General features: G+C 50.9%; 1 protein-coding gene across 5 annotated transcripts in view; it reads left to right on the forward strand.

The window, feature by feature from the left end:
• The first annotated feature begins 15,504 nt into the window (after window positions 1-15,504).
• The window catches only part of maptb (microtubule-associated protein tau b), a 149,502-nt gene continuing 139,869 nt past the window's right edge, over window positions 15,505-25,137 (forward strand). For 2 of the 5 annotated variants that reach the window (XM_038778826.1, XM_038778827.1), the window contains exon 1: window positions 15,513-15,793. The gene's annotated coding sequence lies outside the window, so the exon portion shown is untranslated. Of the gene's footprint in view, window positions 15,794-25,137 lie in introns of all 5 variants that reach the window. The other 3 variants (XM_038778829.1, XM_038778830.1, XM_038778828.1) reach the window with 3 other exon arrangements.

The raw sequence follows: 25,137 nt of genomic DNA on the forward strand, positions 1-25,137 counted from the left end.
CCCTCTGCTAATGAATGCTAGCACACCATAGGCCTTCTTCACAGCTCTATCCACTTGAGTGGCAACTTTCAAAGAACTATGAACATAGACCCCAAGATCTCTCTGCTCCTCCACATTGCCAAGAACCCTACCCTGTATTCCGCATTCATATTTGTCCTATAGAAGGAAGAAAGTTGAGATGTCAGACCTCAAAGGTAGTAATCGCAAGATTACTATCAGTGCCACGTGCTGGTCAGAGTAGCAATAGCAGGATATATTGGATGAACACATGACGAAAGAGATATTGTGAGGGGGAGGGTTTTAAATTCCTGCAGCATTGGGACCCGTTCTGGAAGGTGTGCGACCTGCACAAATTGGATGAGTTGCACCTCGGTAGGACCGGAACTGATGTCTAGGGGGGCATCCTGGAGTGGCTGGGGAGGGTTTAAAATAAAATGGGAACCTATGCAAGGAGTCAGAGGAGGGGGAATCAAGGACAAAAACAAAAGACAAGAGAGGGGAATAAAGGGAAGCGATAGGCAGTGAAACCAAGGGCCAGATTTAAACAGGGCCACAGTGAAAAATATTGGGGGCGCGATTCTCCGCAAATGCGGAGAGTCGTAAAGGCTACCGTGAAACACGGCCAGTTTCACGGCAGCCTCCGCGCCCCCTCCCGGAACCCGATTCTCCCCCCTGGTCGGGGCTAGCAGTGCGGCTGACGCGCACGATGACGTCATCACGCATATGCGTCAAACCCGCGCATGCGCGGGCCGTCATGCCCCTCAGCCGCCTCCACGGACTGATCCTGCGGGGCGGCGGAAGAGGAGCAAAGAGTGCGCGGGTATCGGACCCGCTGCCCGCGATCGGTGCCCACCGATCGCAGGCCCATGCCACCCTTGGCACGGCCTCGGTGCCATGGTTGTCCGGGACGGCACTTGGCGGCCGTTTTCACGAACGGTGAGAGCAGGTGTGTTTGCGTTCGTGAAAACGGACGTAAAGGCCTGGGAACTCGGCCCATCGGCCTGGGGAGAATCGCTGTTCGCCGTAAAAAACGGCGAGCAGTGATTCGGGGGGGGGGGGGGGGGGGGGGGGGGAGAATAGCGGGAGGTCGGGAAAAATGTCGGGAAGGCCCTTCCGCTATTCTCCGACCCGTTGTGGGCAGCGGAGAATCGCGCCCTGGGAGTGGGACAAGAAATGATAAAAAGACAAGCTTAATGGCTTTGTGCCTTAATGCGCGGAGCATTAGCAATAAAGTGGATGAGCTAATATCACCAATAGATATTGAATTGGTTGTCATCTTTCAAGATTTTATAGACTCTAGAACAGTTCCTGCAGATTGGAGGGTAGCTAATGTAACTCCACTATTTAAAAAGGAAGGTAGGGAGAAAACAGGGAATTATAAAAGAGTAAGCCTGGTAGTAAGGTAGTGCAGAATATGTTGGAATCCATTGTCAAAGATTTTATAGCAGAGCACTGAGAAAGCAGTGGCAGGATCGGACAGAGTCAGCATGGATTTATGAAGGGGGAAATCATGCTTGACAAATCTGAATTCTTCATGGATGTAAATAGTAGATGAGGTGAGGGGTAGCCAGTCGATGTGATTTATTTGGACTTTCAGAAGGCTTTTGACAAAGTCCCACATAAGAGATTAGCTTGTAAAATTAAAATGCATGGGATTAGGGGTAATGTATTGAGATGGAGAGAAAACTGGTTGACAGACAGGAAACAAAGAGTAGAAATTACCAGATCCTTTTCCAAATAGCAGACAGTGACTAGTGGGGTACCACAGGGACTCCAGCTATTCACAATAGATTAATGATTTAGATGAGGGAACAAAATGTAATGGGTTTGATTCTCTGGCCTCGTTGCACAGTCGCTCAAGCAAAACGAAACTGGTGAATAGCAGGAGAGGTGGAAAATGAAAACTGCACCAGCCACCAAACCGTTTGCAATGAAACTGACCCACTCCCGTAAGTGAAATCGGGATCTTGCCGTAGCATGGCAAGAAACTGATTATCCTCACTTATTTCCCTATTTCCATACTAATAATGGGAGATAACCCAAATCCAACCCACAGGAGACAGCTCCTGTGATTCAGCGACCTCGCCAGCAAGTGGTCACGCTTCCGCTGATTAGTACTCCTTTTGAAAAATGTGAACCTAGAGGGAGCTGAGGAGGTGAGCAGCCATCTTCGCTCACAGGCAATGAGCCCGGGGCCATGGACGGGGTGGAGGGCTTGGAGTATTGGTGCTGGGAAGGGGGGAGCACCCTGCGGAGTGGTGGTGGTGGGGGTAGATGTGCGCGGATCCACTAAACCAACCCCTGGACCTTGTGTTCCCATACCGGGGGCAACCCTAGCCCTTGCCTGTCTGCTACACTGACCACCCACAACTCCCACTGACCGCAGAGGCCTCTGGCCATGCAGCTGAAGGCTTTTGCCAATAGGGAACTGGCAATCGTGGTTAAGTGAACATTTTGTGGTTAATTGGCAAATGTGGTTAAGTAGATTTCCTCCGGGTGCTCCGTTAAGTGTAGCGACTAGGGGATTTTCGCAGTAACTTCATTGCAGTGTTAATGTAAGCCTACTTGTGATACGAATAAAGATTATTGTTATTAAGATTATTATACTTTACACATCCCAAGTAGATTCCAATGGGTGGGCGGGCCAGGTAGCTTGTGGGGCTCATTGCCCAGCACCCCAATCACAGCTTGATGCATGGACACCATGCTTGAACACTGCAGGAGGCAGCACCACAGACACAGCGGCCAGCCTTTGATCACCCAGGATGGACCCTAGCCCCAGGCACATGCCTGTGGCCGGGTGTGCGTGAGCAGGGTGTCTCGGGAGGGCGGGGGGCGGATGTCTGGTGGGCATGGGGCACGGGATTGGTAGTCGGCCCACATCACGGAACAAAGAGCCAGAGGCGGCTGATTGTGGTGAGGGTATTTTAATGCCCTACTCTCACAATGGTGCTTCCCCACTATCCCCACCCTCCCTCCTCCCCAAACCTCCCAATGCCCTACAACATCCCCTCCCCTCCCCAAAACATACACTCCATTCCTTATCCCTACCTCCTAACCACCCCTCCCCCCAGTGCCCTCAGTGATTCCCGATGTGCTTGGCCTTCCTTGCTCTACCACTACAGGTAGGTGTATCCCCAGGATGCACATGAGAGGTGTAGGCAGCCAGCTGCTTACCACATCCCCTGACTACGTCCTCTGGGGCCTCTGGGGCCGGAGGACCCGATGCACTTGTCGGCGGCACATGCACAGCCATGCTGCCTAGTTCCGGTTGCTGGCTGTGAGACGCGGCATCATCAGAGGCTGGAACTCGAGGGAGCTGGTGGCCACCATCGCCACTCCATAGGAGCTATACTCTCACAGTACATTGAGGAAAGCAGATGACCAATTGCTTAAGCATCACCCCCAAGCGGCATGGTGGCACAGGAGCTGGCACTGCTGCCTCACAGCACCAGGGACCCGGGTTCAATTCTGGCCTTGGGTGCTTGTGTGGAGTTTACATGTTCTCCCGTGTCTGCGTGGGCTTTCTCCGAGTGCTGCGGTTTCTTTTCACAGTCCAAATATGTGCGGGTTATAGAACATAGAAATACAGCACAGAACAGGCCCTTCGGCCCACGATGTTGTGCCGAACTTTTGTCCTAGATTAAGAACAAATCAACCTACACCCCAGCATTCTACCGTAATCCATGTACCTATCCAATAGCTGCTTGAAGGTCCCTAATGTTTCTGACTCAACTACTTCCACAGGCAGTGCATTCCATGCCCCGACTACTCTCTGGGTGAAGAACCTACCTCTGACATCCCCCCTACATCTTCCAACATTCACCTTAAATTTATGTCCCCTTGTAATGGTTTGTTCCACCCGGGGAAAAAGTCTCTGACTGTCTATCTATTCCTCTGATCATCTTATAAACCTCTATCAAGTCGCCCCTCATCCTTCCCCGTTCTAATGAGAAAAGGCCTAGCACCCTCAACCTTTCACCTATGTGAATTAACCATGCTAAATTGCCCTTTAGTGTCCAAAGATGTGCAAGTTAGATGGGGTAATGCGGATAGGGAGGGGATGTGGGCCTAGGTAGGATGCTTTTTCAGTGGGTTACATAGAAACATAGAAAATAGAAGCAGGAGAGGCCATTTGGCCCTTTGAGCCTGCTCAGCCGTTCATTATGATAATGGCTGATCATCAAGTTCAATACTCTGATCCTGCCTTCCCCCATATTCCTTGATCCCTTTAGCCCCAAAAGCAAAATCTAATTCCTTCTTGAAATTACACAACATTTTGGCCTCAACTACTTTCTGTGGTAGTGAATTTCATAGATTCACCATTTTCTGGGTGAAGAAATTTTTCCTCACCTCAGTCCTAAAAGGTTTACCCCTTATCCTCAAACTATGATCCCTAGTTCTGGACTCCCCCACCATCAGGAACATTCTTTCTGAATCTACCCTGTCTAATCCTGTTAGAATTTTTTAAGTTTCCATGCAATCCCTTCTCATCTTTCTAATGCAGACTCGATGGAACGACTGACCTCCTTCTGCACTGTTAAAAAAAAAATTGTCGTGATGCAAGTACTCGCACATAGGGAATGGGAAACACTAGCCTGTATTTCCTATTGTGAACTATGGCACAGTATTTAATCACAGTGGCAAGTTCACGCTTGGCACCATTTACCAAGTGGTGATCAGGATCTGACCATCGACTTTTACTCATTTACAGATTGATCATCTTCATCATTCAGAGTTCAAATGTCTCACAGTGTCACGCCACCAAGTATCTGACATGCTTAACTGTACAATCATCCTCATCACCGGTACCCCACAAAGCTGTGTCCTCAGCCTCCTACTCTACTCCTTATACACCTATGACTGTGTGGAGCACACTGGGCTGGCTTTGAAAGCAGACCAAGCAGGCCAGCAGCACGGTTCGATTCCCGTAACAGCCTCCCCGAACAGGCGCCGGAATGTGGCGACTAGGGGCTTTTCACAGTAACTTCATTGAGGTCTACTCGTGACAATAAGCGATTTTTATTTCATTTCAAATTCCCCTCCAACTCAATTTTCAAATTTGCTGATGACACCACCGTAGTGGGTTGGATTTCAAACAATGATCAGACAGAGTACAGGAATGAGATAGAGAATCTGCTGAACTGGTGCGACGACAAAAACCTCAATGTCAACAAAATGAAGGAGATTGTCATCGACTTCAGGAAGCGTAGTGGAGTACATGCCCCTGTCTACATCAATGGGAACAGAGTAGAAAGGCTCGAGAGCTTCAAGATTTTTAGGTGCTCAGATCACCAACAGCCTGTCCTGGTCCCCCCCATGCCAACACTATAGTTAAGAAAGCCCACCAACGACTCTACTTTCTCAGAAGACTATGGAAATTTGGCATGTCAGCTACGACCCTCACCAATTTCTACAGATGCGCCATAGAAAGCATTCTTTCTGGTTGTATCACAGCTTGGTATGGAGCCTGCTCTGACCAAGACCGCAGGAAATTACAAAAGGTCGTGAATGTAGCCTAGTCCATCACGCAAACCAGCCTCCCATCCATTGACTCTATAATTCCCGCTGCCTCAGAAAGACAGCCTGCATAATTAAGGACCCCACGAACCTCGGACATACTCTCTTCCATATTCTTCCGTCAGGAAAAAGATATCAAAATTTGAGGTCACGCACCAACCGACTCAAGAACAGCTTCTTCCCTACTGCCATCAGCCTTTCGAATGGACCTACCTTGTATTAAGTTGATCTTTTCTCTACACCTTGCTATAACTGTAACATATTCTGCAATCTCTCCTTCCTTCCCTATGTACGGTATGCATTGTTTGTACAGCATGCAAGAAACAATACTTTTCACTGTATACTAATACATGTGACAATAATAAATCAAATCAAAGTACAACTGATGCACACAACACATTGGCGATAGCGAAGCGATTTGCAGCATTAAAGACTATGTGATCACAATAGTTTCGCATCCAACCCCAGGTCTTGTTACATGAGAGAAGTTGGAGGGAGGATCAGTGACAGCCAGCACACTGCAGAAATAGCCAGTACCTAAATACTGAATGACCTCGTGAAATAGAGGAAGAACTATTCCTGTACCACAGGGAACGCAATGAGTTGTCGGATGACAACTGCATTTCATTGGATTGGATTGGATTGGATTTGTTTATTGTCACGTGTACCGAGGTACAGTGAAAAGTATTTTTCTGCAAGCTGCTCAACAGATCATTCAGTACATGGAAGAAAAGGGAATTAAACAAAATTCAAGAAAATATATGCGAATACATAATAGGGCAACACAAGATATACAATGTAACTACATAAGCATTGGCATCGGTTGAAGCATACAGGGTGTAGTGTTAATGAGGTCAGTCAATAAGAGGGTCATTTAGGAGTCTGGTGACAGTGGGGAAGAAGCTGTTTTTGAGTCTGTTCGTGCGTGTTCTCAGACTTCTGAATCTCCTGCCCGATGGAAGAGGTTGGAAAAGTGAGTAAGCCGGGTGGGAGGGATCCTTGATTATGCTGTCTGCTTTCCCCCGGCAGCGCGAGGTGTAGATGGAGTCCATGGATGGGAGGCAGGTTTGTGTGATGGACTGGGCGGTATTCACGACTCTCTGAAGTTCCTTGCGGTCCTGGGCCGAGCAGTTGCCATACCAGGCTGTGATGCAGCCCGATAGGATGCTTTCTATAGTGCATCTGTAAAAGTTGGTAAGGGTTAATGTGGACATGCCGAATTTCCTTAGTTTCCTGAGGAAGCATAGGCGCTGTTGTGCTTTCTTGGTGATAGCGTCGACGTGAGTGGACCAGGACAGATTTTTGGAGATGTGCACCCCTAGGAATTTGAAACTGCTAACCATCTCCACCTCGGCCCCGTTGATGCTGACAGGGTGTGTACAGTACTTTGCTTCCTGAAGTCGATGACCAGCTCTTTAGTTTTGCTGGCATTGAGGGAGAGATTGTTGTCGTTACACAACTCCGCTAGGTTATCTATCTCCCTCCTGTATTCGGACTCATCGTTATTCAAGATCCGGCCCACTATGGTCGTATCGTCAGCAAACTTGTAGATGGAGTTGGAACCAAGTTTTGCGACCCAGTCGTGTGTGTACAGGGAGTAGAGTAGGGGGCTAAGTACGCAGCCTTGTGGGGCACCGGTATTGAGGACTATTGTGGAGGAGGTGTTGGTGTTCATTCTTAGTGATTGTGGTCTGTTGGTCAGAAAGTCAAGCATCCAGTTGCAGAGTGGAGAGCCAAGTCCTAGGTTTTGGAGCTTTGATATGAGCTTGGCTGGGATTATGGTGTTGAAGGCAGAGCTGTAGTCAATAAATAGGAGTCTGATGTAGGAGTCCTTGTTTTCAAGATGCTCTAGGGATGCTTGTAGGTCCAGGGAAATGGCGTCTGATGTGGACCAGTTGCGACGGTATGCAAATTGAAGTGGGTTATAGCGTTCCAGGAGTATGGAGGTGATGCGCTTCATTATCCGCCTCTCAAAGTACTTCATTACAACTGACGTCAAGGCCACCGGGCGGTAGTCATTGAGGCATGTTGCCTGGTTCTTCTTTGGTACCGGTATGATGGTGGTCTTCTTGAAGCAGGTGGGAACCTCAGAGTGGAGTAGGGACAGGTTAAAGATGTCTGTGAATACCTCTGCCAGCTGGTATGCGCAGGCTCTGAGTGCACGACCAGTGATCCCGTCCGGGCCCGTCGCCTTCCGTGGGTTCACTTCAGGAAGGCCGATCTGACTTCGGAAACTGTGATGGTGGGTATGGGTGAATTATGGGCTGCTGGGGCACTCGACAGCGGATTGTTGGTTACCTGCTCAAACCGAGCATAGAATGCATTAAGTTCATCGGGGAGGGGTGCGCTGCTGCCAGAGATACTGCTCGGCTTCGCTTTGTAGCCCATTATGTTGCTTATTCCTTGCCACAACCGCCGAGAGCCTGTCTGTGGCTCTAGCTTGGTTTGATATTCTCTCTTGGCATCTCGGATGGCTTTGCGGAGGTCGTACCTGGGTTTCTTGTATAGGACAGGGTTGTCTGCCTTGAACGCCTCAGATCTGTCCTTCAGTAGGGAGTCAATCTCGCGGTTGAGCCATGGTTTCCGGTTGGGGAACGTACGTACTGCTTTCTTTGGCACGCAGTCGTCCACACATTTGCTGATGAAGTCTGTGACGGTGGTGGCATACTCATTTAAGTTAGTCGCTGAGTTCTTAAATATGGACCAGTCCACTGTCTCTAAGCATTCACGTAAGAGCTCTTCTGTCTCCTCGGACCAGCACTGCACAACCTTCTTAGCTGGATTTCCCCGCTTGAGTTTCTGCTTGTATGCCAGGAGAAGGAGCACCGTCATCTGGTCTGATTTCCCAAAGTGCGGTCGGGGAATGGAACGGTAGGCGCCTTTGATTTTTGAGTAGCAGTGGTCAAGAGTGTTGTCACCCCTGGTGGGACAGGAGATGTGCTGGTGGAATTTTGGCAGTACACTCTTGAGGTTGGCTTTGTTGAAGTCTCTAGTCTTTTTCCCAAAGACTCTACAAGCATTCAACAGGTATGGAATCTTGTCCATCAAGGCTATTTGGGTGTGGTTAAGGCTTAAACACCAATCCCATGTAGCAGTCTGCTGATCAACAATAGATCGCTGAATGGAGGAGTTCCTTAGAAACTGCATAGTTCGTACACTCAGCAAAAAATCTGTTCAATAAAGTCCTACAACTTTGCAACCATGACCAACAAAACCATGGGAACAACTCCAAGTAGATATTTTTGGAGAAGAGCAACCAGACCCAAGAAATCAACATTGTTTAGTTTGTTGTTCATGGTCCACGTGGCAAGTGGTTGGAAATCGCTACAGCAAATTCCTTTACAGCCAATTTGGTCATTGATATTCTGATTGAGTTGTTCACAAAATGTGGCTTTGCAGAGACTATCGCCAAGGTCAATGGGGAACAGTGGGCAGGATTCTCCGATTCCCAATGGCAAAATCGCATACTCTAGCACTCTACACCGCCCGCTGTATCCACGGCCTCAGGCCATTACCTGAGGCGCGCCCCGCGATTCTCCGACCGGCCAAGTTCCCAACAGCGTGGGACACGTGTGCTCTCACCATTCGGGAACTCAGTCCAGCACCGCCACAGTCAGGGGAGGGCCGACCCTGAGAGGCATTATAACAATTCTCACTCAGGGGTGGCTTCATTTTGGGCTGGGGGCATTGTTGGGGGCAGCCCAGGGCGCGTGAGCGGCCGAAGGGGAGGACTAATTTTGGGGTCCAGGTCCGCGGACCAATGCTCTGGCCCGGCAATGCTCTGGGCCATATCAGTAACTAGAGCTGGGAGCTCTACGCTACCTGGCTCCTAGCGCCAGGACCCCCCCCCCCCTCCCCCCCAACGGAGCAGGGAAGGGAATCGGTGGTCGTTTTGCGCCAGGTTTCCTGGATGAAAAGAAAAGTCTGGGAACGGGTATGTCAGCGGGGAAAACATTAGCACAATCCATTTCTCTTGTACTTTGCAAATACCCAACACTCTTTGACTGGAAAGACACCAGCTGAACTTGCAATTGGTCGTAACTTTCACTGACCACTATGAAGCTGTCACTGGGCGGAATTTTCCACTTCCCGCCGCTACATTCAGGAATCCCGAACAAAAATGGATCGGCACTGAGTGGCACACATGTCTCCAGTCTCTGGTTCAGCCCCCCTGGATCGGGTGCCGTCGCTGAACCTCTCATTTCTGCTGTAAAAAACGAGCAATTCACCCCTTAGGGGTTACTTACAGGCTCCTGACTGTTTGAACTGTTGACTGCTGCCAGTATCCTGGAAATAGCCTGAGGTCTCCTGATCATGATCATATCCACCTACATCATCTGGAAGCCCTTGTGTATCCACAGTATAATCAAGGGGAAGGGTGTAGCCAGTCTCAATCACCAGAACACTGGGTGTTGGGACTCTTCATTGCACTCCTTAGATGCACAGCTCCACAGCAGAGGCAGCAGGAGATTAACAGAGCGAACCCCACACAAAGGATACCTGCAACAGTGCACATTCCTGGCACACAGCCCCTCTCAGAGTAACAGCCTCACTAGTGAGACAATCTACAAACTCACTCCTGATGATCAGGTGATTTCTCCAGCCCTCCAAGTAAATATTCAAATCACTGGGTATGAGTGTAGGACGTGCCTCTATACATCAACTCCACCTCCCCAAGGAGATTGTGTGCCACCTGTGTCAGATGGTGATGGACCTGGTACCGTGAGGGCTAGGAAGAAGACGCTTGCTCCAGGTGACCGCCAAGGTGAAGTTGCCCTCAACGTCTATGCCTCAATCTCGTTTCAAGGCTAGAGCAGGAACATGTGTGGAATTTTGCAACATCCACGCACAGCTGCATTTGAGATGGCACGGTTGTCCTATGTGCCCAGGCAGTTACCTACATCTCCTTTAACCTGGACCAGGCCTAATAGGATGCCCGGGCTGCTGGACTTGTTGCTATCGCTGGCATGCCCCAAGTCCAGCGGGCTATTGATGGCTCACATGTCACCCTCAGAGTACTGGCTTGACAGAGGGTGCCCTAGAGTAACAGGAAGGGGTTCCACTCACTAAATGTGCAATTGGTGTGTGATCACTAGCTGCACATCATGCATATCTGTGCACAATACCCAGGCAGCGTGCATGAAGCACACATCCTGGCACACTTGGAGGTTCCTGGCACTATTGAGGCACTCCCTTGGGTGAGGGGTTGGCTCGTGGGTGAGGTGTCCTACCCACTGAGGTCATGGTTGATGATACCTGTGTGGAGGCCCCAGACTGAGGTGGAGAGGCATTATAACAATTCTCACTCAGCAACCAGGAACATCATCGAGCAGTGCATCAGTCTCCTTAAGGGGCGCTTCCGCTGCCTGGACTACTTTGGTGGGGCTGTCCAATATCACCCCCAGAGGGTTTCTCACATTGTGGTGGCCTGCTCAACATTGTGCAGCAGCAGGGCTATACACTGGAGGAGGGGGGAGATCAACAGGCCTCATTGGATGAGGACGGTGTCCAGGATGAGGCAGGCAAAGACCTGGGGCCGGCTTGACAAGCCACAGAACCAGTCTTTCAGGGCTGTAGATCAATGGAGAACCTGATTTGCTGACTAGGAAGCCAAATTTCTGGCCTCTCCATCACCATTGCAATCCCCCCACGCCCCTGTCCCCACCAACTTTCCCTCAGTTTCTTAGCCCATCACCCTTCCTATGACCACAGCTCTCCCTCCCCTTTCCAAGGGTCCTACCAGCATCACCACAGGGTGTTGTCCTAGGCTGACAGTATCAGCGGATCTTGTCCACAGGACGGAGGATGATGATGACTCGCTGTGAGATGAGCTCTGGTGCTCCTCATTATTTGACAAAGTCTTACTCCTGGCTTTTAGACAACCTACCACTATCCGCCTGGTTGATCCCTGATTGTGCAATGAGGACTACATCTCAGGGGCCTAATGTGACCTGAATCCCCACTCCCCCTCAAAAGCCACCACAGCCCCAAGACCCTGCCCCAGGCCAACCTTTCCACCCATGGGACAGAAGTGAGAGGCAGACTGCCACCACCTTCCCTGTCTATCTTTGTCTTGAAAACATTCAAAGATAGGGCGCAGTGGTCAGCTCCTAGGTTCAATCCCGGCTCTTGGTCACTCTCCATGTGGAGTTTGCACATTCTCCCCGTGTCTGCGTGGGTTTCACTCCCACAACCCAAAGATGTGCAGAGTAGGTGGATTAGCCACCCTAAATTGCCCCTTAATGGGAAAAAATTGAATTGGGCACTCTAAATTAATTTTTTTAAACATTCAGAGGTTCTGACTCCTCTGCCTTTTGAGGAAGAGAAATATGAGAGTTATAATAGCCCTTATTTACAATTAAAATACTAGTCATAGTCATGCAGCACAGATACAGGCCCATCAGCCCACCATATCTATGATGACCATCACCTACCAATCAATATGAATCCTATATTGTCTTGGACCCATTCTTCTCTCCCTCCAATGGAATGCAAAATGTAATCATATTATGATCACTGCTACCTAAGGATGTATTTATTATGAGGTCATTAATTAATCCTATCTCATTGCATAAGACCAGTCAGCTCTCCCCCTCAATGGGGAAAACAGCCTATGTTCATCTGGCACTATGGCTACATTTTATTTATCCCTGGGAGCTCTTTTGTATCTTCCTCCTTGAAGAAAGAAGCAAAATATTTCATTTCTTAACCATTTTCCTGTTCTCCATTATAAATTATCTGTCTCTTCCTGTGGTGGGCACACATGTGTTTTTGCTAATCTTTTCCATTTGGCATATGCATAGAAACTTTTCCAGTCTGGTTTTATGTTTCTTATTTAGAGTCATAGATGACTCCAGCATGGAAACAGGCCCTTTGGCCCAGCTTGTCTATGCTGCCCAGTTTCTATCACTAAGCTAGTCCCACTTGCCCGCATTTGGCCCATATCCCTTTATACCCACCCTGCCCATATAAGTGTCTAACTGTTTGTTAAAGGAAAAAATTGTACCTGCCTCTACCACTGCCTCTGGCAGCTCATTCCAGACACTCATCACCCTCTGTGTGAAGACATTTCCCCTCTGGTCTCTTTTGTATCTCTCCCCTCTCACCTTCAACCTATGCCCTCTAATTCTACACTCCTCTACCTTTGGGAAAAGATGTGGACTATCTACCTTCTCTATGCCCCTCATTATTTTACAGACCTCTATAAGTTCACCCCTAAGCCTCCTATGCTCCAGGGAAAACAGTCCCAGTCTATCCAGCCTTGTAGCTTAGACCATCAAGTCCTGGTAGCATCCTCGTAAACATTTGTTTCCTCTACTGTTCTATTCTCCAATTCTTTATCAGTTTCTTGGTCTTCCTTTGTTGAATTCTAAAAAGCTCCCAATCCTTACTCTTACAACGTTTTTGGTAACTTTATAAACATTTTCCTTTGATCGATTACAATCTTTAACATCCTTGATTAGCCATGGTTGATTCACTTTTCCTGTTGGGTTTTTATGCCTAAAAGGAAAGTACATTTGTCAGAAACGGCATACATTTTAATATATTTTCCCAACCTACAGCCAATTTGTCCATTGTACCTTTGCTTAGATTTGGCCTCCTCCTGCTCCTATTTTCTATGTTTCTATGTTAAGACTATGTCACTTTCAAACTGACTCAAAAGTTCCGCTGTATTATGGCCATTCTTCCCTCAAGGCTCCTTTATATAATGAGATTATAATCATCCCTCAATACATGACCCCTTTCTCTTTTTCGGCACACTTGCTCACACTTGCTCTTGTAGCCACAGTATTTATATGGCTACTCCGGTCAATGGTAACTCCCAGAATGTTGATGGTGGAGGGTGCAGCAATGGTAATACCATTGAATATCAAGGGGTGATGGTTAGATCCTCTCTTGTTGGAGATTGCCATTGCCTGGAACTTGTGCAGCATGAATGTTACTTGCCACGAATCAGCCCAATGTTATCCTCTATCTGTTGTGGAATAACACAATGTGTTTCTGGGTATAACACTGTGTACAGCAAGATCAGCAAATGTTGGCTCCTGCAGAAAGCCTCAGTGCAAGACCATGACCTCCTTACTCAATCCACTGAGCTGATTTGCAAAGTCTTGTGTGATTTTTAAGGAACTGTGTTTCCAATGATCAACGGTTGTGGGAATATGGGCAGTCCAAACGCCAGTGTGGAATGTAGGATAAGACAGGTGAAGGAGTAACAAACTGTACCAGCCTGAAGCCAGTTTGTTTCCCAGATCTTTCAGTATCAGCTGCAGGGAACACCACAATGTAGGGCTGCCAATTGCTGCTGAAATGGGGAAGTGAGCTGGGGGCCACACCCACTGAAGGGCTCTTGGACTTATCCAGCAGGGGGACTAAAGTTAAAGCAAAATATTGTGGATGTTGGGAATCTGAATTAAAAACAGAAAATGCAGGAAAAGCTCAGACGGTCTGGCAGCATCTGTAGAGGGAGGAACAGAGTTAACGTCAGGGTCCCGAAAAGGACACTGCTGCCTCACTGCTGAGGACCCGGGTTCGATCCCAGACCCGGTCACTGTCGGTTTGGAGTTTGCATATTCTCCTTTGTCTCACCTCCACAACCCAAAGGTGTGCAGGGTAGGTAGATTGGCCACGTTAAATTGCCACTTCATTGGGAAAAAAAACATTTAAAAAATGAATAATAACAGGTGCTACCTTGATCTAAAAAAAAATTTCAAAACTCTGGGCGAGATTCTCCGCACTCCCGACGGTGCGGAGAATAGCGTAGCTCGTAAAATTTTACGGCCACGCTGTTCGGACGCCCTCCCGCTATTCTCTCCCCCCCCCCCCGCCCAACTCCCAACACGAATCGCTGCCGCCGTTTTTTTACGGCCGGCAGCGATTCACAGCTGATAGATGGGCCGAGTTCCCAGCCCTTTACGGCTGTTTTTACGAATGGCAAACACACCTGGTCTGGCCGTTCATAGAAACGGCCGTAAACACTCGCATTTTATAACCATGGCACCGATTGGCACGGCAGTACCACGGCCGTGCCAAGGGTGCCATGGGCCCGCGATCGGTGGGCACCGAACGCGGGCAGCGGGCCCGATGCCCGCGCACTATTTGTCCTTCCGCCGCCCCGCAGTATCCATTCGCGGGGCGGCTGAGGGGGCATCCCGGCCCGCGCATGCGCGGGTTTCGCGCAAATACGCGATGACGTCATCCGCGCATGCGCGGGTTGGAGTCTTCCAATCCGCGCATGCGCGGCTGACGTCATATGACGCGTCAGCCGGCGCTAACTCGGGCAAGCGGGCTTAACGAAATTCGTTAAGCCCGTGATGCCGGAGCTTACGGCGTCGGGCTGCTAGCCCCGACCGGGGACCAGAATCGGTTCCCGGTCGGGTAGGGGGGGCTGGCGTCAAACCCGCCCGGATTTGACGCCAGCCTTACGATTTCTCCCCATATGGGAGAATCTCGCCCTCTATTTCTCGTCCACAGATGCTGCCAGACCAACTGAGTTTTTCCTGCACTATCTGTTCTTATTCCAGCAAGGTATTGGTTGACGCACTTCCAGATTAAATGTCCAGATCATGTCTAGCGAATGTTCGGCTACTGAACACGGCACATCAACTGGAAGCATCAGTAATTGAAAGTCTGTTTTTTTTAAATTCATTTATGGGATGTGGGCGTTGCTGGTTAGGCCAGTATTTATTGCCCGTCCCTAGTTGCCCTTCAGAAGGTGGTGTGAGTTGCCTTCTTGTACTGTTGTTAGCATTATTAGTGTGCGTCTGCCTGAAGGAGCCTCTAGTTGCACTGTGCTCAGCATTTTAAACAAACCAACACCACCGCCCTCCCTCTTAGAGATTATTTATCCAATAGCTTCCAGACCCATCCAGCTGAGAAATTGTCAGGATGTAGTACGCTGCTGTCTCTCTGAATGCATGCTGTGTGCTGCAGCCATTCTGATCCTTCCAGCAGCACAGGAGATGTATTTTATTTCTCTTTTTCTTTAGCAGGCTGAACATTTGCCCATTCCTGTTTGCTGCATTAATTAGAACGACATGTCACACTCCTGTCAGTCCTTTCTCTGCAATCTAACCCAACTGCAGTTCCTGCCGGCTTCCGTGTAATCCAACCCAGCCCATAATAGACACTTATCTAATACTTGGCACTGCTCGGCACTGAACACACCCACATTGGCTGGTGGTGGTTCTCAGCCTGCTCTGCTCCTCCGCCTCAAAGATCGGCTCCCACAATGATTCCCGTTCTTGTCTGAAAGTGAATCTCACCATGCACCGTGAGTAAACCATGTCGCACTTTCATGTCAATGTGCTTGTCAATGGAATGTAGAAGTGGTGAACACAATTCGAATTGGCATCAACCCAGACTGCTGGAATAAAAGCTTCTCTGTCGGAATTCTTTGTGATATTATTCGGACGGTGAATCCTCGATTGTTTGGGAGGAGGTCATTGCGTGGCAGTGTGAGAAAGGGAGAATGTCAAACACTGTAGTGAAGAGATTGTGCGTAAAGAAAGCACAGTAACCTCCCTGTGCACTCCACTGGCAAATATAAATGGCACTAACATTGTCCACGGGTTAAGGACAGGCAGATTCACACAGGCAGAATAGCAAAGGAGCGAGATATCAGACATTTATCGAACTGTCTCCCAATGAGAGTCAGTGCGTGTGGAACCCGTGTGTGCGGAACCATACCCCAGTGAGAGTCAATCTGTGTGGAAAACGTACCATAATGTGAGTCAGTGTGCGTGGAACTGTATCCCAGTGAGAGTCAGTGTGCGTGGAACTGTATCCAAGTGAGAGTCAGTGTGCGTGGAACTGTATCCCAGTGAGAGTCAGTGAGTGTGGAACCCGTACACCAGTGAGAGTCAGTGAGTGTGGGATCCATACCCCAGTGGGAGTCAGTGTGTGTGGAACCCATACCCCAGAGAAGGTCACTGTGTTGGAACCCGTACCCCAGTGAGAGTCAGTGTGTGTGGAACTGTACCCCAGTGAGAGTCCGTCTGTGTGGAACCCATACCCCAGTGAGAGTCAGTGTGTGTGGAACTGTACCCCAGTGAGAGTCCGTCTGTGTGGAACCCATACCCCAGTGAGAGTCAGTGTTTGTGGAACTGTACCCCAGTGAGAGTCAGCGTGTGTGGACCCCGTACCCCAGTGAGAGTCAGTGTGTGTGGAACTGTACCACAGTGAGATTCAGTGAGTGTGGAACCCATACCCCAGTGAGAGTCAGTGTTTGTGGAACTGTACCCCAGTGAGAGTCAGTGAGTGTGGAACCCATACCCCAGTGAGAGTCAGTGTTTGTGGAACTGTACCCCAGTGAGAGTCAGTGAGTGTGGAACCCATACCCCAGTGAGAGTCAGTGTTTGTGGAACTGTACCCCAGTGAGAGTCAGTGTGTGTGGACCCCGTACCCCAGTGAGAGTCAGTGTGTGTGGAACTGTGCCCCAGTGAGAGTCAGTGAGTGTGGAACCCATACCCCAGTGAGAGTCAGTGTTTGTGGAACTGTACCCCAGAGAAGGTCACTGTGTTGGAACCCGTACCCCAGTGAGAGTCAGTGTGTGGGGAACCCATACCCAAGTGAGAGTCAGTGTGTGTGGAACCAGTTCCCGAGTGAGAGTCAGTGTGTGTGGAACCCGTACCCCAGTGAGAGTCAGTGTGTGTGGAACCCGTACCCCAGTGAGAGTCAGTGTGCGTGGAACCCGTACCCCAGTGAGAGTCAGTGTGTGTGCAACTCTATCCCAGTGAGAGACAGGGTTTGTGGTATTGTACCTCCGTGCGAGTCGGTATGTATGGAACCTGTACCCAAGTGGCTTTCAGTATGTGTGGAACCCATACCCCAGTGGGAGTCAGGATGAGTACTGGGCAGCACGGTAGCACAGTGGTTAGCACAGTTGCTTCACAGCTCCAGAGTCACTGGTTCAATTCCCGGCTTGGGTCACTGTCTGTGCGGAGTCTGCACGTTCTCCCCGTGTAGTGTGGGTTTCCTCCGGGTGCTCCGGTTTCCTCCCACAGTCCAAAGATGTGCTGGGTAGGTGAATTGGCCATGATAAATTACCCTTAGTGTCCAAAAAGATTAGGTGAGGTTGCGGGTATAGGGTGGAGGCATAGGATGCTCTTTCCAAGGGTCGTGCAGACTCGATGGGCTGATAGGCCTCCTTTAGCACTGTAAATTCTATGATTCTATGAAGTAAGAGTCAATGTGTGTGGAACCCAAACCTCAGTGAGAGTCAGTAAGTGTGGAGCTGTACCGTAGTGGGAGTCAGTGTGTGTGGGATCCACATCCTAGTGGGAGTCGGTGTGTTTATGAAACCCGTACCCCAGTGGAAGTCAGCAAGTGTGGAATCGTACCCCAGTGAGAGTCAGGGTGTGTGTGGAACCCGTATCCCAGTGAGAGTCAGTGTGTGTGGAACCCGTACCCCACTGAGAGTTAGTGTGTGTGGAACCCGTACCCTGGTGGGAGTCAATGTGTGTGAAACCCGTACCTCATATGTTTGGAATCCATATCCCAGTGAACGTCATGTGCGTGGAAATGCATCCAAGTGAGTGCTAGTATGTGGAACCCGTACGCCAATCGGAGTCAGTGTGTGTGGAACCCATACCCCAGTGAGAGTCAGTGTGTGTGGAACCCATACCCCAGTGAGAGTCAGTGTGTGTGGAACCCGTACGCCAATCGGAGTCAGTGTGTGTGGAACCCATACCCCAGTGAGAGTCAGTGTATGTGGAACCCGTACGCCAATCGGAGTCAGTGTGTGTGGAACCCATACCCCAGTGCGAGTCAGTGTGTGTGGAACCCATACTCCAGTGAGTCAGTGTGTGTGGAACCCGTACCCCAGTGAGAGCCAGTGTGTGTGGAACTACACCCCAGTGAGAGCCAGTGTGTGTGGAACCTGTTCCCCAGTGAGAGTCAGTGTGTGTGGAACCTGTTCCCCAGTGAGAGTCAATGTGTGTGGAACCTGTTCCCCAGTTAGAGTCAGTGTGCATGGAACTGTACCCCAGTTAGAGTCAGTGTGTGTGGAACCTGTTCCCCAGTTAGAGTCAGTGTGTGTGTAACCTGTTCCCCAGTTAAAGTCAGTGTGTGTGGAACCCTTACCCCAGTGAGAGTCAGTGTGTGTGTAACCTGTTCCCCAGTTAGAGTCAGTGTGTCTGGAACTGCACCCCAGTGAGAGTCAGTGTGTGTGGAACCCGTACCCCAGTGGGAGTCAGTGTGTGTGGAACCCGTACCCCAGTGAGAGTCAGTGTGTGTGGAACCCGTACCCCAGTGAGAGTCAGTGTATGTGGAACCCGTACCCCAGTGTGAGTCAGTGTGTGTGGAACCCGTACCCCAGTGAGAGCCAGTGTGTGTGGAACCTGTTCCCCTGTGAGAGTCAGTGTGTGTGGAACCCATACCCAAGTAGGAGTCAGTGTGTGTGGAACCCGTACCCCAGTGAGAGTCAGTGTGTGTGGAACTGCACCCCAGTGAGAGCCAGTGTGTGTGGAACCCGTACCCCAGTGAGAGTCAGTGTGTCTGGAACTGCACCCCAGTGAGAGTCAGTGTGCGTGGAACCCGTACCCCAGTGGGAGTCAGTGTGTGTGGAACCCGTACCCCAGTGTGAGTCAGTGTGTGTGGAACCCTTACCCCAGTGAGAGCCAGTGTGTGTGGAACCCGTACCCCAGTGAGAGTCAGTGTGTGTGGAACCCGTACCCAAGTAGGAGTCAGCGTGTGTGGAACCCTTACCCCAGTGAGAGCCAGTGTGTGTGGAACCCGTACCCCAGTGAGAGTCAGTGTGTGTGGAACCTGTTCCCCAGTGAGAGTCAGTGTGCGTGGAACCCGTACCCCAGTGAGAGTCAGTGTGTGTGGAACTGTACCCCAGTGAGAGTCAGTGTGTGTGGAACCCGTACCCCAGTGAGAGTCAGTGTGTGTGGAGCTGTACCCCAGTTAGAGTCAGTGTGCATGGAACCGTACCCCAGTGAAAGTCAGTGTGTCTGGAACTGCACCCCAGTGAAAGCCAGTGTGTGTGAACCCGTACCCCAGTGAGAGTCAGTGTGTGTGGAACCCATACCCCACTGGGAGTCAGTGTGTGTGGAACCCGTACCCCAGTGTGAGTCAGTGTGTGTGGGACCCTTACCCCAGTGAGAGCCAGTGTGTGTGGAACCCGTACCCCAGTGAGTGTCAGTGTGTGTGGATCCCGTACCCCAGTGGGAGTCAGTGTGTGGAACTGCACCCCAGTGAGAGCCAGTGTGTGTAACCCGTACCCCAGTGAGAGTCAGTGAGTGTGGGATCCATACCACAGTGGGAGTCAGTGTGTGTGGAACCCATACCCCAGAGAAGGTCACTGTGTTGGAACCCGTACCCCAGTGAGAGTCAGTGTGTGTGGAACTGTACCCCAGTGAGAGTCCGTGTGTGTGGAACCCATACCCCAGTGAGAGTCAGTGTTTGTGGAACTGTACCCCAGTGAGAGTCAGTGTGTGTGGACCCCGTACCCCAGTGAGAGTCAGTGTGTGTGGAACTGTACCCCGGTGAGAGTCAGTGAGTGTGGAACCCATACCCCAGTGAGAGTCAGTGTTTGTGGGATCCATACCCCAGTGGGAGTCAGTGTGTGTGGAACCAGTTCCCGAGTGAGAGTCAGTGTGTGTGGAACCCGTACCCCAGTGAGAGTCAGTGTGTGTGCAACTCTATACCAGTGAGAGACAGGGTTTGTGGTATTGTACCTCCTTCCGAGTCGGTATGTATGGAACCCAAGTGGCTTTCAGTGTGTGTGGAACCCATACCCCAGTGGGAGTCAGGATGAGTACTTGGCAGCACGGTAGCACAGTGGTTAGCACAGTTGCTTCACAGCTCCAGAGTCACTGGTTCAATTCCCGGCTTGGGTCACTGTCTGTGCGGAGTCTGCACGTTCTCCCCGTGTAGTGTGGGTTTCCTCCGGGTGCTCCGGTTTCCTCCCACAGTCCAAAGATGTGCTGGTTAGGTGGATTGGCCATGATAAATTACCCTTAGTGTCCAAAAAGATTAGGTGAGGTTGCGGGTATAGGGTGGAGGCATAGGATGCTCTTTCCAAGGGTCGTGCAGACTCGATGGGCTGATAGGCCTCCTTTTGCACTGTAAATTCTATGATTCTATGAAGTAAGAGTCAATGTGTGTGGAACCCAAACCTCAGTGAGAGTCAGTAAGTGTGGAGCTGTACCGTAGTGGGAGTCAGTGTGTGTGGGATCCACATCCTAGTGGGAGTCGGTGTGTTTATGAAACCCGTACCCCAGTGGAAGTCAGTAAGTGTGGAGCTGTACCCCAGTGAGAGTCAGTGTGTGTGGAATCGTACCCCAGTGAGAGTCAGGGTGTGTGTGGAACCCGTACCCCAGTGAGAGTCAGTGTGTGTGGAACCCATACCCCAGTGCGAGTCAGTGTGTGTGGAACCCATACTCCAGTGAGTCAGTGTGTGTGGAACCCGTACCCCAGTGAGAGCCAGTGTGTGTGGAACTACACCCCAGTGAGAGCCAGTGTGTGTGGAACCTGTTCCCCAGTGAGAGTCAGTGTGTGTGGAGCTGTACCCCAGTTAGAGTCAGTGTGTGTGTAACCTGTTCCCCAGTTAGAGTCAGTTTGTGTGTAACCTGTTCCCCAGTTAAAGTCAGTGTGTGTGGAACCAGTTCCCGAGTGAGAGTCAGTGTGTGTGGAACCCGTACCCCAGTGAGAGTCAGTGTGTGTGGAACCCTTACCCCAGTTAGAGTCAGTGTGTGTGTAACCTGTTCCCCAGTTAGAGTCAGTGTGTGTGTAACCTGTTCCCCAGTTAAAGTCAGTGTGTGTGGAACCAGTTCCCGAGTGAGAGTCAGTGTGTCTGGAACTGCACCCCAGTGAGAGTCAGTGTGTGTGGAACCCGTACCCCAGTGAGAGTCAGTGTGTGTGGAACCCGTACCCCAGTGTGAGTCAGTGTGTGTGGAACTGTACCCCGGTGAGAGCCAGTGTGTGTGGAACCCGTACCCCAGTGAGAGCCAGTGTGTGTGGAACCTGTTCCCCTGTGAGAGTCAGTGTGTGTGGAACCCGTACCCAAGTAGGAGTCAGTGTGTGTGGAACCCGTACCCCAGTGAGAGTCAGTGTGTGTGGAACTGCACCCCAGTGAGAGCCAGTGTGTGTGGAACCCGTACCCCAGTGAGAGTCAGTGTGTCTGGAACTGCACCCCAGTGAGAGTCAGTGTGCGTGGAACCCGTACCCCAGTGGGAGTCAGTGTGTGTGGAACCCGTACCCCAGTGTGAGTCAGTGTGTGTGGAACCCTTACCCCAGTGAGAGCCAGTGTGTGTGGAACCCGTACCCCAGTGAGAGTCAGTGTGTGTGGAACCCGTACCCAAGTAGGAGTCAGTGTGTGTGGAACCCGTACCCCAGTGAGAGTCAGTGTGTGTGGAACCTGTTCCCCAGTGAGAGTCAGTGTGTGTGGAACTGTACCCCAGTTAGAGTCAGTGTGCATGGAACTGTACCCCAGTTAGAGTCAGTGTGTGTGGAACCTGTTCTCCAGTGAGAGTCAGTGTGCGTGGAACCCGTACCCCAGTGAGAGTCAGTGTGTGTGGAACTGTACCCCAGTGAGAGTCAGTGTGTGTGGAACCCGTACCCCAGTGAGAGTCAGTGTGTGTGGAGCTGTACCCCAGTTAGAGTCAGTGTGCATGGAACCGTACCCCAGTGAAAGTCAGTGTGTCTGGAACTGCACCCCAGTGAAAGCCAGTGTGTGTGAACCCGTACCCCAGTGAGAGTCAGTGTGTGTGGAACCCATACCCCACTGGGAGTCAGTGTGTGTGGAACCCGTACCCCAGTGTGAGTCAGTGTGTGTGGGACCCTTACCCCAGTGAGAGCCAGTGTGTGTGGAACCCGTACCCCAGTGAGTGTCAGTGTGTGTGGATCCCGTACCCCAGTGGGAGTCAGTGTGTGGAACTGCACCCCAGTGAGAGCCAGTGTGTGTGTAACCCGTACCCCAGTGAGAGTCAGTGAGTGTGGGATCCATACCACAGTGGGAGTCAGTGAGTGTGGAACCCATACCCCAGAGAAGGTCACTGTGTTGGAACCCGTACCCCAGTGAGAGTCAGTGTGTGTGGAACTGTACCCCAGTGAGAGTCCGTGTGTGTGGAACCCATACCCCAGTGAGAGTCAGTGTTTGTGGAACTGTACCCCAGTGAGAGTCAGTGTGTGTGGACCCCGTACCCCAGTGAGAGTCAGTGTGTGTGGAACTGTACCCCGGTGAGAGTCAGTGAGTGTGGAACCCATACCCCAGTGAGAGTCAGTGTTTGTGGGATCCATACCCCAGTGGGAGTCAGTGTGTGTGGAACCAGTTCCCGAGTGAGAGTCAGTGTGTGTGGAACCCGTACCCCAGTGAGAGTCAGTGTGTGTGCAACTCTATACCAGTGAGAGACAGGGTTTGTGGTATTGTACCTCCTTCCGAGTCGGTATGTATGGAACCCAAGTGGCTTTCAGTGTGTGTGGAACCCATACCCCAGTGGGAGTCAGGATGAGTACTTGGCAGCACGGTAGCACAGTGGTTAGCACAGTTGCTTCACAGCTCCAGAGTCACTGGTTCAATTCCCGGCTTGGGTCACTGTCTGTGCGGAGTCTGCACGTTCTCCCCGTGTAGTGTGGGTTTCCTCCGGGTGCTCCGGTTTCCTCCCACAGTCCAAAGATGTGCTGGTTAGGTGGATTGGCCATGATAAATTACCCTTAGTGTCCAAAAAGATTAGGTGAGGTTGCGGGTATAGGGTGGAGGCATAGGATGCTCTTTCCAAGGGTCGTGCAGACTCGATGGGTTGATAGGCCTCCTTTTGCACTGTAAATTCTATGATTCTATGAAGTAAGAGTCAATGTGTGTGGAACCCAAACCTCAGTGAGAGTCAGTAAGTGTGGAGCTGTACCGTAGTGGGAGTCAGTGTGTGTGGGATCCACATCCTAGTGGGAGTCGGTGTGTTTATGAAACCCGTACCCCAGTGGAAGTCAGTAAGTGTGAAGCTGTACCCCAGTGAGAGTCAGTGTGTGTGGAATCGTACCCCAGTGAGAGTCAGGGTGTGTGTGGAACCCGTACCCCAGTGAGAGTCAGTGTGTGTGGAACCCGTACCCCACTGAGAGTTAGTGTGCGTGGAACCCGTACCCCAGTGAGAGTCAGTGTGTGTGGAACCCGTACCCCAGTGAGAGTCAGTGTGTGTGGAGCTGTACCCCAGTTAGAGTCAGTGTGCATGGAACCGTACCCCAGTGAAAGTCAGTGTGTCTGGAACTGCACCCCAGTGAAAGCCAGTGTGTGTGAACCCGTACCCCAGTGAGAGTCAGTGTGTGTGGAACCCATACCCCACTGGGAGTCAGTGTGTGTGGAACCCGTACCCCAGTGTGAGTCAGTGTGTGTGGGACCCTTACCCCAGTGAGAGCCAGTGAGTGTGGAACCCATACCCCAGTGAGAGTCAGTGTTTGTGGAACTGTACCCCAGTGAGTGTCAGTGTGTGTGGATCCCGTACCTCAGTGGGAGTCAGTGTGTGGAACTGCACCCCAGTGAGAGCCAGTGTGTGTGTAACCCGTACCCCAGTGAGAGCCAGTGAGTGTGGGATCCATACCACAGTGGGAGTCAGTGTGTGTGGAACCCATACCCCAGAGAAGGTCACTGTGTTGGAACCCGTACCCCAGTGAGAGTCAGTGTGTGTGGAACTGTACCCCAGTGAGAGTCCGTGTGTGTGGAACCCATACCCCAGTGAGAGTCAGTGTTTGTGGAACTGTACCCCAGTGAGAGTCAGTGTGTGTGGACCCCGTACCCCAGTGAGAGTCAGTGTGTGTGGAACTGTACCCCGGTGAGAGTCAGTGAGTGTGGAACCCATACCCCAGTGAGAGTCAGTGTTTGTGGGATCCATACCCCAGTGGCAGTCAGTGTGTGTGGAACCAGTTCCCGAGTGAGAGTCAGTGTGTGTGGAACCCGTACCCCAGTGAGAGTCAGTGTGTGTGCAACTCTACCAGTGAGAGACAGGGTTTGTGGTATTGTACCTCCTTCCGAGTCGGTATGTATGGAACCCAAGTGGCTTTCAGTGTGTGTGGAACCCATACCCCAGTGGGAGTCAGGATGAGTACTTGGCAGCACGGTAGCACAGTGGTTAGCACAGTTGCTTCACAGCTCCAGAGTCACTGGTTCAATTCCCGGCTTGGGTCACTGTCTGTGCGGAGTCTGCACGTTCTCCCCGTGTAGTGTGGGTTTCCTCCGGGTGCTCCGGTTTCCTCCCACAGTCCAAAGATGTGCTGGTTAGGTGGATTGGCCATGATAAATTACCCTTAGTGTCCAAAAAGATTAGGTGAGGTTGCGGGTATAGGGTGGAGGCATAGGATGCTCTTTCCAAGGGTCGTGCAGACTCGATGGGTTGATAGGCCTCCTTTTGCACTGTAAATTCTATGATTCTATGAAGTAAGAGTCAATGTGTGTGGAACCCAAACCTCAGTGAGAGTCAGTAAGTGTGGAGCTGTACCGTAGTGGGAGTCAGTGTGTGTGGGATCCACATCCTAGTGGGAGTCGGTGTGTTTATGAAACCCGTACCCCAGTGGAAGTCAGTAAGTGTGGAGCTTTACCCCAGTGAGAGTCAGTGTGTGTGGAATCGTACCCCAGTGAGAGTCAGGGTGTGTGTGGAACCCGTACCCCAGTGAGAGTCAGTGTGT

The sequence above is a fragment of the Scyliorhinus canicula genome, chromosome 19 (assembly GCF_902713615.1).
Source record: "Scyliorhinus canicula chromosome 19, sScyCan1.1, whole genome shotgun sequence".
NCBI lineage: Eukaryota > Metazoa > Chordata > Chondrichthyes > Carcharhiniformes > Scyliorhinidae > Scyliorhinus > Scyliorhinus canicula.